Source organism: Salmo salar, chromosome ssa01 (assembly GCF_905237065.1).
Source record: "Salmo salar chromosome ssa01, Ssal_v3.1, whole genome shotgun sequence".
Classification (NCBI taxonomy): domain Eukaryota; kingdom Metazoa; phylum Chordata; class Actinopteri; order Salmoniformes; family Salmonidae; genus Salmo; species Salmo salar.
The window spans coordinates 21,734,000-21,746,253 of NC_059442.1; the positions used below are offsets into that span (position 1 = coordinate 21,734,000).

General features: G+C 43.1%; 1 pseudogene; it reads left to right on the top strand.

Annotated features, from left to right (window-relative positions):
- The first annotated feature begins 5,612 nt into the window (after positions 1 to 5,612).
- LOC106575403 (dimethyladenosine transferase 1, mitochondrial-like) overlaps positions 5,613 to 12,254 on the top strand; it is a 38,501-nt pseudogene continuing 31,859 nt past the window's right edge.

A 12,254-nucleotide genomic window follows, 5' to 3' on the forward strand; every position in this document is an offset into this window, starting at 1 on the left:
CTGGTTGAGAGAATACCAAGAGTGTGCAAAGCTGTCATCAAGGCAAAGGGTGGTTACTTTGAAGAATTTCAAATATAAAATATATTTTGATTTGTTTAACTTTTTGGGGTTTCTACATGATTTCATATGTGTTATTTCATAGTGTTGATGTCTTCAGTATTATTTTACAATGTAAAAATAAAGAAATCCTTTAATGAGTATGTGTGTCTAAACTTTTGACTGCTACTGTATATACGTGCTCACCAGCCCTGGAGTTGGTCACTATGGCAGTTATTCTGGCCAAAATCAAGCATGCTCCAATCAGGGTGATCATGATGACTACCCCATAGTTATGGTAATCCTGAAAGCAAAGAAGGAAATAAAAGGAATGTATTAATGTGAGTTGTACATTTACACTGTATAACACAATTTAACAATGCCTAAGAAATATGTAGGCCTACAAATGAATGGTCTCTGGGAATTCTGATGGACCCATAATTCAGAGTCATAAGGACCGAAATATAGACTTGGTATAGTCAGTCCCACAATAACAGCTGCAAAGCTAATATTTCTGTAAACACGGAGTAAATTTGCGTTCACAGCTGGTCTGATTGGCTGAACGCAATATGCAACATCAGGGACTAGCATTAGCCACTGTAGCATGGTGGTGGAACATGGCGTTTCATAAAGCAAGTATGCATATTTTCCCCGTTTTTTTATTGCCCTCTCACCATTAAATCAAGTAAAGTTAAATAAAGGTTAAATAAAGGAGGAAATTAAGGAAGTTAAGGAGGAAATCGACGACTTTGCAGCCTGAATGGAGAATGTTTTATATACGAACTGGTCCACGGGGGATACGAGTGTATCGCCGGCTGCATAGATTCCCTTTGGACAGTAATATGAAACACTCAATATTGCCATCTGCTGGCCATTGGGCTCGCAAGGTACCTGTAGTTGAAATTGGCTGTTTATGCATTCAATTTGCTTTGTATAATCTATACTCATCAGTTACACAGCATTATTTACGTTTTTATTCTCCACCATTTTACCTTTTTAATGCTTCAACATGTTACTACAGTACTACTGGTGTATAAAATCAGATCAAAGAAGAGGTGAAGATACCTAGGGTTTCTCCCACAAACTAACATGTATTCAGAGGGAGTAGAGAGCAGCACATAATGCTTTGGCAAAAAAAGTTGCAGAACTTTAGCGTTAATGCTGACATCCAGTTTTATGTGGTGATAATACAACATTTTAACTGTCACTTTACCTCTTTGTTCTGCAAAGGTGAGGGCCTGCATGGCAGACACTTGCGTTAAACTAGATATGAGTATACTGGAAATAGAGGACCCTCAGGCGGTGCATGAAGACAATAAGCCATGAAGGATTTTGATCATTTTAGGCCTGCTTCCAAACCACATGCAAGCATCTTCTCTACACTTTCAGAAAAAGGGGTAAGGTTAAGTTACAGTATTGTTCCCTGGAATACAAAAAGATCAAAATACACATAAAGTACCTTACCTTAAGAGGTACACATATGATCTAACATGGTACTGTTCGATACTTTTTAGCATACATGTGCGAATAATTTAGCATAATGGTATATTTGTGCCCAATATTTTGAATATAAAGGTGCAATCTTCACACACTCTCAAAAAGGTACATTTATGTTTCCCAGGGTGGAGGCGTGGATTAGTGGGGGTGTGGTTAGTTCTTTATTGGCCACTCATGACTGGAAGTGTTGTACCAGTTCAAGTGGTTATGGTTATGTTTATTAATGTTTGAGTATGTCCGCTGCCACTTCTGAAGTCTTTATTAAGGCTTCCATAAGAGCGTGTGACAAGAAAGAGCTGTAATTAATATTGTTGCGACCTTAACACAACACTAGGTGACCTTGACAAGAGGCACGGACCTCTTGGCGTAATGGTTAAGGTGTTGGCTTGACAGTTTCTGGACCCAGGTTTGAGTCCCGGTCGGGCCTATCCCCAGAATTTGCTCCATTGGTGTCAGAATTGGAAAGGTGTGTAACAGTCAGGCACAGGATTGCTATATCATATGATGTGGTTTAGCTGATATGTTAAATATCTATCTAGGCTTTGTACGATCCAGAATTTGCTGCAATGTAGTCAGGCAGGAACACAACCTTTGTCAGCAGCTAGCCTGGTCTGCTGCTCCATACTGACAGGAGCATGTGAATGAGAGGGTAGGCTATGTAGGTTCCACATGGAACCCAATAGCATTCTACCTGGAACCAAAAAGGGTTCTTCAAAGGTTTCTCTTATGGGGACAGCCGAAGAACCCTTTTAGGCTCTAGATAGCACCTTTTTTCACCATGGCTGGCCCTCAAGTTTGGGGGGCACTAAGCGAGATTTGGTTGGGGCGTCCTCATGGGCAAAACCTTTTAGTGGCCCCCCTCTTGACGTCAGAGAGACAAAATGGCAGTTTTAAAGTTAATTTCCTGCAATTCTACAGTAAAACCTGCATAAAGAAAATGTCGCCGTTTCAAAGCACATTTTCTGCTATTGTACACATACTGCCATGGGGTGGAGAGAAAATCTTGCAGTTTTCAAACACATTTTATGCAATTCTATTCATTTTGCCATGGGGCGGAGAGAACATTAGCAGTTTTGCTAAGGTGTGGAAATATATATTTGTAGTTTTAAAGCTAATTTTCTGCAATTCTACACATTTTGCCATCATTTATGCCATGTTCCTATGATATCTGGTAGCCCTCTGGAGGCCAGCACATCTGGGCACGTGCCCTGCATGACTGGTTGGTAATTCGGACAGGATTACTATAAGGTCTAGATAGCTGGCTAGACCTAGCAATCTAAAAATGTTTCGCTGACATGAGTTAATTGAGTGACTGTCAGTGACTGTCATAACAAGAGGACCTTGTGTATTCTACTATTCTACCTCTCAACAGTAACTTGAGACCCAGACTGAGTTCCTAAAAAAAAAATATATCTATATATATATATATATATATATATATATATATATATATATGCTGTATATCTTTTTTAAATGACGAGGGGCCGATGGGCCCTAAGCGGCCACTTATGTCTCTGCCTAGCACAATTCACAGGGAGTGACCCCACAGAAAGACAGGGGCATCAGCAGAAAAAGCAGACCAGCAGGGACTGTCAGATGATACTGTATTGTATTCACGGGTTTTACTAGACTGTGATCATTTCTTTAATAACCCCTCCAATGCTATAGTGCCAGTTTCATTGGCTAAGCAGCACAATCTCTGTGTAGGCTATAGTGTTGTGTAGGCTATTGTCAAAAGTCTAAGTGATGCAGGTAATGCGGAGTCAGGCGCAGGACACAGAGATGAGTAATAACCGTAACTTTACTCAAAAACAATATTCCACGAAGGAGACAAATAATCCAGTTCACATAAACGAGACAACTTGACATGAACAACCAAGCACAAAACCAAGGGGGAAACCAGAGGGTTAAATAGGGAACAATAATTATGGATTGGAAACCAGGTGTGTACGATGAAGACAAAACAAATGGAAAATGAAATGTGGATCGGTGGCGACTAGAAAACCGGTGACGTCGACCGCTGAACGCCGCCTGAACAAGGAGAGGGACCAACTTCAGCGGAAGTCGTGACAGCTATAGTGTTGTACTCTCTGTCCATTATAGTTTAAGATTGGTAAATATATATTTTTTAAATCTTATTTAATTTTATGCACATTTAAGTAACAATAGTTGAATATATGAATCTCAGTGTTCACTTCATATGGAGGTACCTCTAAAATATACATGCAGCACTATCAGTCTGGTGGGCACTGATTTGTCCAATGTTCTTCAATTAAATAATGGCATCTTATCGGAATAAATTGCCAGAAAGGTGACTTTCCTGGAGAGAAAGTGAAGACAAAGGTCCATATGAAGCACTCTTTGAAGTACATGATTGGTCGACTTGTTTCCATAGCAGCAAGCAGCATCGCAGAGCGAGCCTCTCTCTCTCCTCTCCACCAAGGTCGGCAACAGCGGGATCTGTAACTGCCACTCATCCACATACCCTGGAGGGCAGCGTTTCCATCTCAACAAAAATAGTGCACCCTGACCCTTCCTGTACTGTGAACAGTGCTGCCGGGGAGACGAGGGACTCAGGGCCACAGGGTTCATTCTAACCAACAGCTGCGTGTGCACGATCGATCCTCCTTAGTCAAAATCTGTTATGACGAATCTCTCCCCTACAGTAACTCCATCTTGCTGAGAGGATAATGTAATTATCCGAATGTGTTGTAAAGTCTGACGCTGAATTTATAATGCTGTTTACCAAGAGGTTATTAGGAATCTTTATAATAGCTCCACAAGTAAATGTTGAAATTATGCATCTCCCCATAGCTGACAGGCTACTCATCCATAACATGTTGCTTCTTTCTGTGGGGACATTGAAAAAGAGCTGTTTATGAAAGTAATTTGTCAATCCGATAATAGTATTACGCAATTATGAAATAGGGATCTATGGAAACAAAGATTATGGATATGCTGACAAGATACATCTATCCGCCCTAACAATGGGAGTTGTTGTACACAAAGCGGCACGGTGGGCTGTCTAACTCCCGCCTAACCTTTCTTTGGATCAGTGGATACATTATTGTGATCCTTTTTTGAATGTTCGACGAGGATTGTTGACGTTAACCGCCTGCATCTTGATGGAAATTAGATCACATGAATGATCATCCCCTTGTCTGTTTAATGCATATATACAATAGTGATGCATCATTATAAACGTAGACAATAAACATTATGTCCAAAAATTGCAGCTTTGAGCACCATGCATCTGTCAATCGTTTTTTGTGTGTTTTTTTTAACATCTCAGTCAGGCCACAAGGATGAGTCAAGGTGGTCCACAGTTTTAAATAGCAGACAGATCAAACATGCTGAGGATGAGAAATCATGACAGAACCACAATTAATTGTTCTCTAGGGAATACATCAACCAATAATGTTTATTGCAATGCACATTTTGGAAAACATAGTATCTTTCAAATGTAGTAAGCTTGCCATCAAAATGCTTCCTTCTGCTGGCTATAATATCATTACATCAAAAAGATGTGGATTTTCAAGGAGGGGATTCGATTAAGCTGGCTTGTAAGCGTAGTTTTCAACGGTTGAAAAATGATTTAATTCATGATTTCATTCGAACCTGGCTGCCCCGGGGCATGAGCTGGGTATCCTGTACTGGCCGACCGCGAAGTCCGCTCAAAACAAAAGTGACGTAGGTTAAGCACGTGGAGTAATAAGTAGGATTCTGTTTTCATATGCAAAAGTTATTGCTTTTGATGAAAACGATTTATCTGTCTTCCCAATGAAAACTATTTAGAAAATTCGAACATATATTTTATGGAAAAAATATGTATATGTGAACGATGCATCATTCGGCCTTGTTGACAACATGATCAAGCGGGGCAGATTACGTTTCGATTTGAGTAGGGCGCGCCACCCTCATCGGCTTCGCCGGTTCACGTGACGGTCCATTGGCCGGTGCAACCCGGGACAGTTTAATCCAGCCCTTCACTGTCAAACTGAAGTTCCGCCTATCCCAAATTGATTGGTTGCAGAAGCGATTATTCCAATCCCATTGGATGTCATCCTGCCAGTTTCCTGACGACAGCAGAATTTCAGAAGGAACATCCAGACTGGTGAGAAGCGTGATACCTGGCGAACTCTTATCTTTATTTTACCGTTCTCAAAGTCATATTTGCATGGTCGAGTTTGTGAACCTAAATTTGTTGCAACTTTTTCAGGTCAGGGATTTTTGTATGCGACCTTTATAATTAGCTATAGAGAAAAATAAGCAAAACGTCGATGCTGCTTTCTCAGTTGGCTAGCTACAGAGTTAACGTTGCACGTTTCGAGTGGCTAGCTACAGATTCAGTAAAGAGCAAGATGTCTTCACGGTCACAGTGTCAAGCCTTAACGTTAGTTACAATGTATCACATTATGTCTGTTGTAGGTCTGTAGGTCCCGCACTCTGATTCACTTATCCAAACTCAAGTAGCTAAACTAGTAAATTGACACTTGCCTTTGAATTTTTCTTTGCCAGCCAGCAGATGACTGTTATAGTGTGAATGAATGACAATATGGAGCAGAACCACCGCAGAATAATTCCAGTGTCTTTGGCAGGACACATCTATAAAATATAATACGAGTTAATTTGGTCATTTATCCACTTGGTGGCGATCAAGATCATGTTTTTAATCCTCAAAGTTCCTTGTGTTTTCTCTCTACCATTGATCATTCCTTGACAATAGCAGTTGTGCTTTCACATAGTGTCTTGAAGCTCTAAAACGAAACCCTTGATATATACATTGCTGAGTAAACCCTATATTCATGATGATTAGAACTTGGATGCATTAGCATGTTAATTATGAGAGATTAGCAGATAATCCCCAGACCTCTGTTCTATCACTAATTACTCTGACGTTTCCCCTCTGAGTTTAATTGCTATTACGGTACCACCCTTTATATTCCCACAGCAGCACAGTTTGAGGGATGGCGGCTCCCAGAGAGATAGCGTTGTTTCGCCTGCCTCCCCTGCCCACCATTGGGGAGGTAATCAAGCTGTACAACCTGCGAGCAGAGAAACAGCTATCCCAGAACTTTCTGCTGGACATGAGGCTCACAGGTGAGTCAGCCTTCTCCTCTAGCTGCAATGCACCAACACCTGGTACACTGTGAGGACACAATGTTTTTTTTTCTCCCCCCTGTTCACAACACATTCAGTGTACCGGACTGCAGTGCCCACATAGGCTTGTCCACAAGCCACAGATACTACTGATGTGATTATATCAGTGATGCAGTGCTGCAGATCTGTTCTGGTGCCCTTGAACAAGGTTTCTGTTTTAGATAAAAGTACAAAAGAAGCTTAGCCAACTTAGCCAAGGAGCGATAGGAGCCAGGCGTATGGTAAAATGCAGTGCCTCGGCCAACCTTTATTTTGCTTGCAAGACATATGGAAGACACTGTTGTTGAAAGGCATGTAAGATCGACTTGATACATTGTTCACCTTAATATACCCAACCCATTCCAATGTTTGTAAGTAATGCTCCCTGGTCACTGTGTTTTCTGAACTGTGTGTGTAGATAAGATTGTACGCCAGGCAGGCAGTCTGAGGGACGCCCATGTGTGTGAGGTGGGTCCAGGACCTGGAGGGCTGACCCGCTCCATCCTCAATGCTGGGACTGCAGACCTGCTGGTGGTGGAGAAGGACACCGCTTCATACCCGGACTAAACGTACACTACAGGAGACCATGCAGGAAGAGTTTGTCTTTAAAATAATTGCCCAAATTGGAAACAGTAAATACTCAAGTGCCTGTAATATGAAAATTCCGTTTCCACAGCTTTTGTCTGAAGCGGCACCAGGGAAGCTCAGGGTTGTCCATGGTGACATACTCACGTACAGAATGGACCGAGGATTCCCGAAAGTCATAACCAAGGCATGGGAGGATGGTGAGTGAGATGAAGAGGTAGATCTGCCACTTACCTGATTGATGGAAGCGCCTACTAGATTGCTTTAAATCTGGAACACACAGTACATTGATTTATGTTGTGTAAATTGTGTTGCAACAGTGTGATACTACTGATGAGTTCTAAACTTTAAGTATTGTTCATTATCAGGTATCCTATTGGAATATTGAGTGCCATAGTCTAGTTTGTACACCAGAAGTTAGTGGTTATCTGCAGGGGGAATGGATTGTGTAAAGGAAGGGCAGTCACTGATAAGGGTGGAGAGATGTGGTTTAGTGAGGAAGGGGGTCGAGGTCAGGTCACTGATAAGGGTGGAGAGATGTGGTTTAGTGAGGAAGGGAGTCGAGGTCAGGTCACTGATAAGGGTGGAGAGATGTGGTTTAGTGAGGAAGGGGGTCGAGGTCAGGTCACTGATAAGGGTGGAGAGATGTGGTTTAGTGAGGAAGGGGGTCGAGGTCAGGTCACTGATAAGGGTGGAGAGATGTGGTTTAGTGAGGAAGGGGGTCGAGGTCAGGTCACTGATAAGGGTGGAGAGATGTGGTTTAGTGAGGAAGGGGGTCGAGGTCAGGTCACTGATAAGGGTGGAGAGATGTGGTTTAGTGAGGAAGGGAGTCGAGGTCAGGTCACTGATAAGGGTGGAGAGATGTGGTTTAGTGAGGAAGGGGGTCGAGGTCAGGTCACTGATAAGGGTGGAGAGATGTGGTTTAGTGAGGAAGGGGGTCGAGGTCAGGTCACTGATAAGGGTGGAGAGATGTGGTTTAGTGAGGAAGGGGGTCGAGGTCAGGTCACTGATAAGGGTGGAGAGATGTGGTTTAGTGAGGAAGGGGGTCGAGGTCAGGTCACTGATAAGGGTGGAGAGATGTGGTTTAGTGAGGAAGGGAGTCGAGGTCAGGTCACATTAAGGGAGAAGGAACAGTTTATGGCCCGCATCACTTTATTTCCTGTCTAGCAATAACGATGTAATGTTTAGAGAGAAGGAGCACGTCACTCAAATTGGGGTATATATACTACCACTGGTGGAACCATGTCTTTGTCTTATGCAGCTGTATGACCCAATGGGTGAATAAACTTGGTTTAAGCTTTACTAATCATCCGTGAGTTTTACTCGGATCATTTAGAACCTAACAGTACTAAAACTGTCCCTCCAGATCCACCAGACCTGCATATCATTGGGAACCTTCCCTTCAGTGTGTCCACTCCTCTCATCATCAAGTGGCTGGAGAACATATCCAACAGAACTGGACCCTTTGTTTACGGCCGGACCAGACTGACCCTTACCTTTCAGAAGGAGGTGGCAGAGGTGTGTGCTGTTTGTTCAATACTGTCTATTCTCACTCGGTCGATGTTCCTGAATCAGTAACTTTTTTCCAGTCTGATTATTCATCCCTTTATTCACCCTTTTTTAATATAACTGCTCAGGGCCAAGAATGATACTGACACAACATGTTGGGTCCCCCTCTCCAGAGGTTGACAGCCAGCACGGCCAGCAGATAGAGGAGTCGTCTGTCCATCATGGCCCAGTACCTCTGTGCTGTCACCATCCCAGGACGGGCCTTCATCCCCAAACCTGAGGTAGGACCCCACGCTCTGCTCTACTCTGCTCACACACACAGACCGACACAGAGCATCTTGGCTGTGTATCCAAGTTGATGATGACAGTTCTCCGTTTGTGGAGCACACACACTTGGAAATGGGCACACAATCAGCCGCACATCACCCCACACCAGGGGGTAGGACCCCCTATTTACTCTGTTCTCCTCTTCCATTGCCCCCATTTCTGCTGCTGTCACTAGACTCTAGACACGTACAGTTCAAGGGTTCATTACGGCTGCGTTAAATCAATGTTGTCTCAGAAGGGTCTTCAGAATTGTGACACGTTGTTGGGTTATGATGCCTGGTGGATATATATCACACAGCAGTATTGAGAACTCGGGCCCCTTTTTACTGTCTTCTCTCTGTGTCACTGGTGGGTTCCAGGAGAATGCTTATTATATAAGATTATAGGCCTAAACTACTGACTACAGAGAATGTTTCTCTGTTCTTGGGGATGGGCTTTAGGTTGCTGTCTGATGGACTAGGGTCCCCTGAAGAAGTCCCTCTAGGAGCCCTCTGTTAGTAAATATTTCATCTGTATGGAATGGATGGAGTAAGTGAAGTGAATGAAACTAGGGCTGATTGTTCATTCTCTTAGAAGACATAGCTCCAATGATTATTTAATCACATAGAGGCAGCTTTTACACTGTGTGTGTGTGTGTGTGTGTGTGTGTGTGTGTGTGTGTGTGTGTGTGTGTGTGTGTGTGCAGGCGTCTGTGTAAGTGTGTGAGTAGAGCGTTTATGCTGCAGTTGTTAATTTGTGCTCATGCACGTTGATCGCACAAACGGTTGTAAGTTTTATTAGTCGTATGTACGCGATACACATGGTATACATCGTCCTACCAAATTCTTACTTGCAGGTTCCTTCTCAATGCAACAGCATTAAGAAATAATAAAAGATAAGAATAGGAACATAAAGTAAATGGCTCAGTAGAATAGAATACACATTTTAGCATAAGTACACTTGACAAAAAATGGTGCTATCTAGAACCTAAAAGGGTCCCCATAGGAGAACCCTTTGAAGTACCCTTTTTGGTTCCAGGTAGAACCCTTTTGGTTCCAGGTAGAACCCTTTTGGTTCCAGGTAGAACCCTTTTGGTTCCAGGTAGAACCCTTTTGGTTCCAGGTAGAACCCTTTTGGAATAGTTTTTTCTAAGAGTGTATAATACAGGGTGGCACAATTTCTAGTCCAATATTTCCACGTGTTTTAGAGAAAGTGTTTAAATTGTGCAGTATTTAGCTATCGTTATAAGAGTCTGGTAGTTAAGAAGAGTTAAGAAGATATTTACCAAATAATATAAAAAGTAACACAATACAATAACGAGGCCATATTCAGGGGGTACCAAGTCAGTGTGAGGGGGTACAGGTTAGTTGAGGTAATTTGTACATGTAGGTAGGGGTGAAGTGACTGCATAGAATCAGCAGGTGGTCAGTTCAAGTGTTCAGCAATCTGATGGCTTGTAGATAGAAACTCTCTCTGAGCCTGTTGGTATCAGACCTCATGATCTGATACCGTCTGCCTGACGGTAAAGGAGGGAACAGCTTGTGGCTGGGGTGTGTAGGGTCCTTGATGATGCTGCAGGCCTTTTTTAGGCACTGTTTTGAGTAGATGTTCTGGATGGGTGGGAGCACGGTCCCAGTGATGTACTGGGCCGTCTTCACCATCCGCTGGAGGGCCTTGCGGTTGTGGATGGAGCGATTCCAGTACCAGGCCATCATGCAACCGTTTAGCACGCTCTCGATGGTGCAGCGTTAGTATTTGTAGATGATCGCATGCCGCCTTAGGAAGTAGAGACGCTGTCCGTTATGTGAGTAACCATTGCTGTGGTGTAAGGCTGTTTGTTTGTTGGTGGGAAAAGGGGATACCAAGCCAAGTCGCCCATGGGCATACATCACCCGTAGGAAAACTTTGTCTAAGTACCCTAGTTAGAACTGGGTGGACCACCCACTGTATTTTATTGGTTAGTTAGCTAGCTGTTCATGAAGCAGGTAAGACTAGCTTAGGTTTTTTTTGATATTTAGAAGTTCTTTCCTTGGGTGCAGCTCAGCCCCTCCCCCCCCATTTACCGTGTGTTTGAAAAATAAACCAGTGTTTGACGGTAGTTTTAGGTTATCTGTTGTTTTTACTTCTCACTGTTCATTTTCACTGTTATGATATGCATGAGATATGTTACGGGTCTCGTTTCCATCCCCCCCCACCTCCAAATCGATCCCACTCCAGAGTACAGGCCTCGGTGTAACGCTCATTCCTGAATCCGACCATCACCCCTGGTGAGACAAAACCACGACTCGTCAGTGAAGAGCACTTTTTGCCGGTCCTGTCTGGTCCAGCGATGGTGCCCGTAGGCGACGTTGTTGCCAGTGATGTCTGGTGAGGACCTGCCTTACAGGGACAGTCTGAGCACTGATGGAGGGATTGTGCATTCCTGGTGTAACTCGGGCAGTTGTTGTTGCCATCCTGTACCTGTCCCGCAGGTGTGATGTTCGGATGTACCAATCCTGTGCAGGTGTTGTTACACGTGGTCTGCCACTGTGAGGATGATCAGCTGTCTGTCCTGTCTTCCTGTAGCGCTCTCTTAGGCGTCTCACAGTACGGACATTGCAATGTATTGCCCTGGCCACATGTGCAGTCCTCATGCCATCTTGCAGCATGCCTAAGGCACGTTCACGCAGATGAGCAGGGACCCTGGGCATCATTCTTTTGGTGTTTTTCAGAGTCAGTACAAAGGCCTCTTTAGTGTCCTAAGTTTTCATAACTGTGACCTTAATTGCCTACCGTCTGTAAGCTGTTGGTGTCTTAACGACCGTTCCACAGGTGCATGTTCATTAATTGTTTATGGTTCATTGAACAAGCATGGGAAACAGTGTTTAAACCCTTTACAATGAAGATATGTGAAGTTATTTGGATTTCATGAGTTATCTTTGGAAGACAGGGTCCTGAAAAAGGGACGTTTCTTTTTTTGCTTTAGTTTATAATAATTCATAACGCACTGACTAATGGAAGACGGGTAATACAGGAATTCCTGTTTGGATGAACAGTGAAATAGACCATAGATCAATAATAATGAAACAAAATAATAATAATTAGGTGGGTGCTTATATTTGTCCTATTTCACACATGTACCTGTGTGTATTAATATTCATGTGTGAATTGGAAATGTGTTTTTTGCATATCCCACTCTCCCT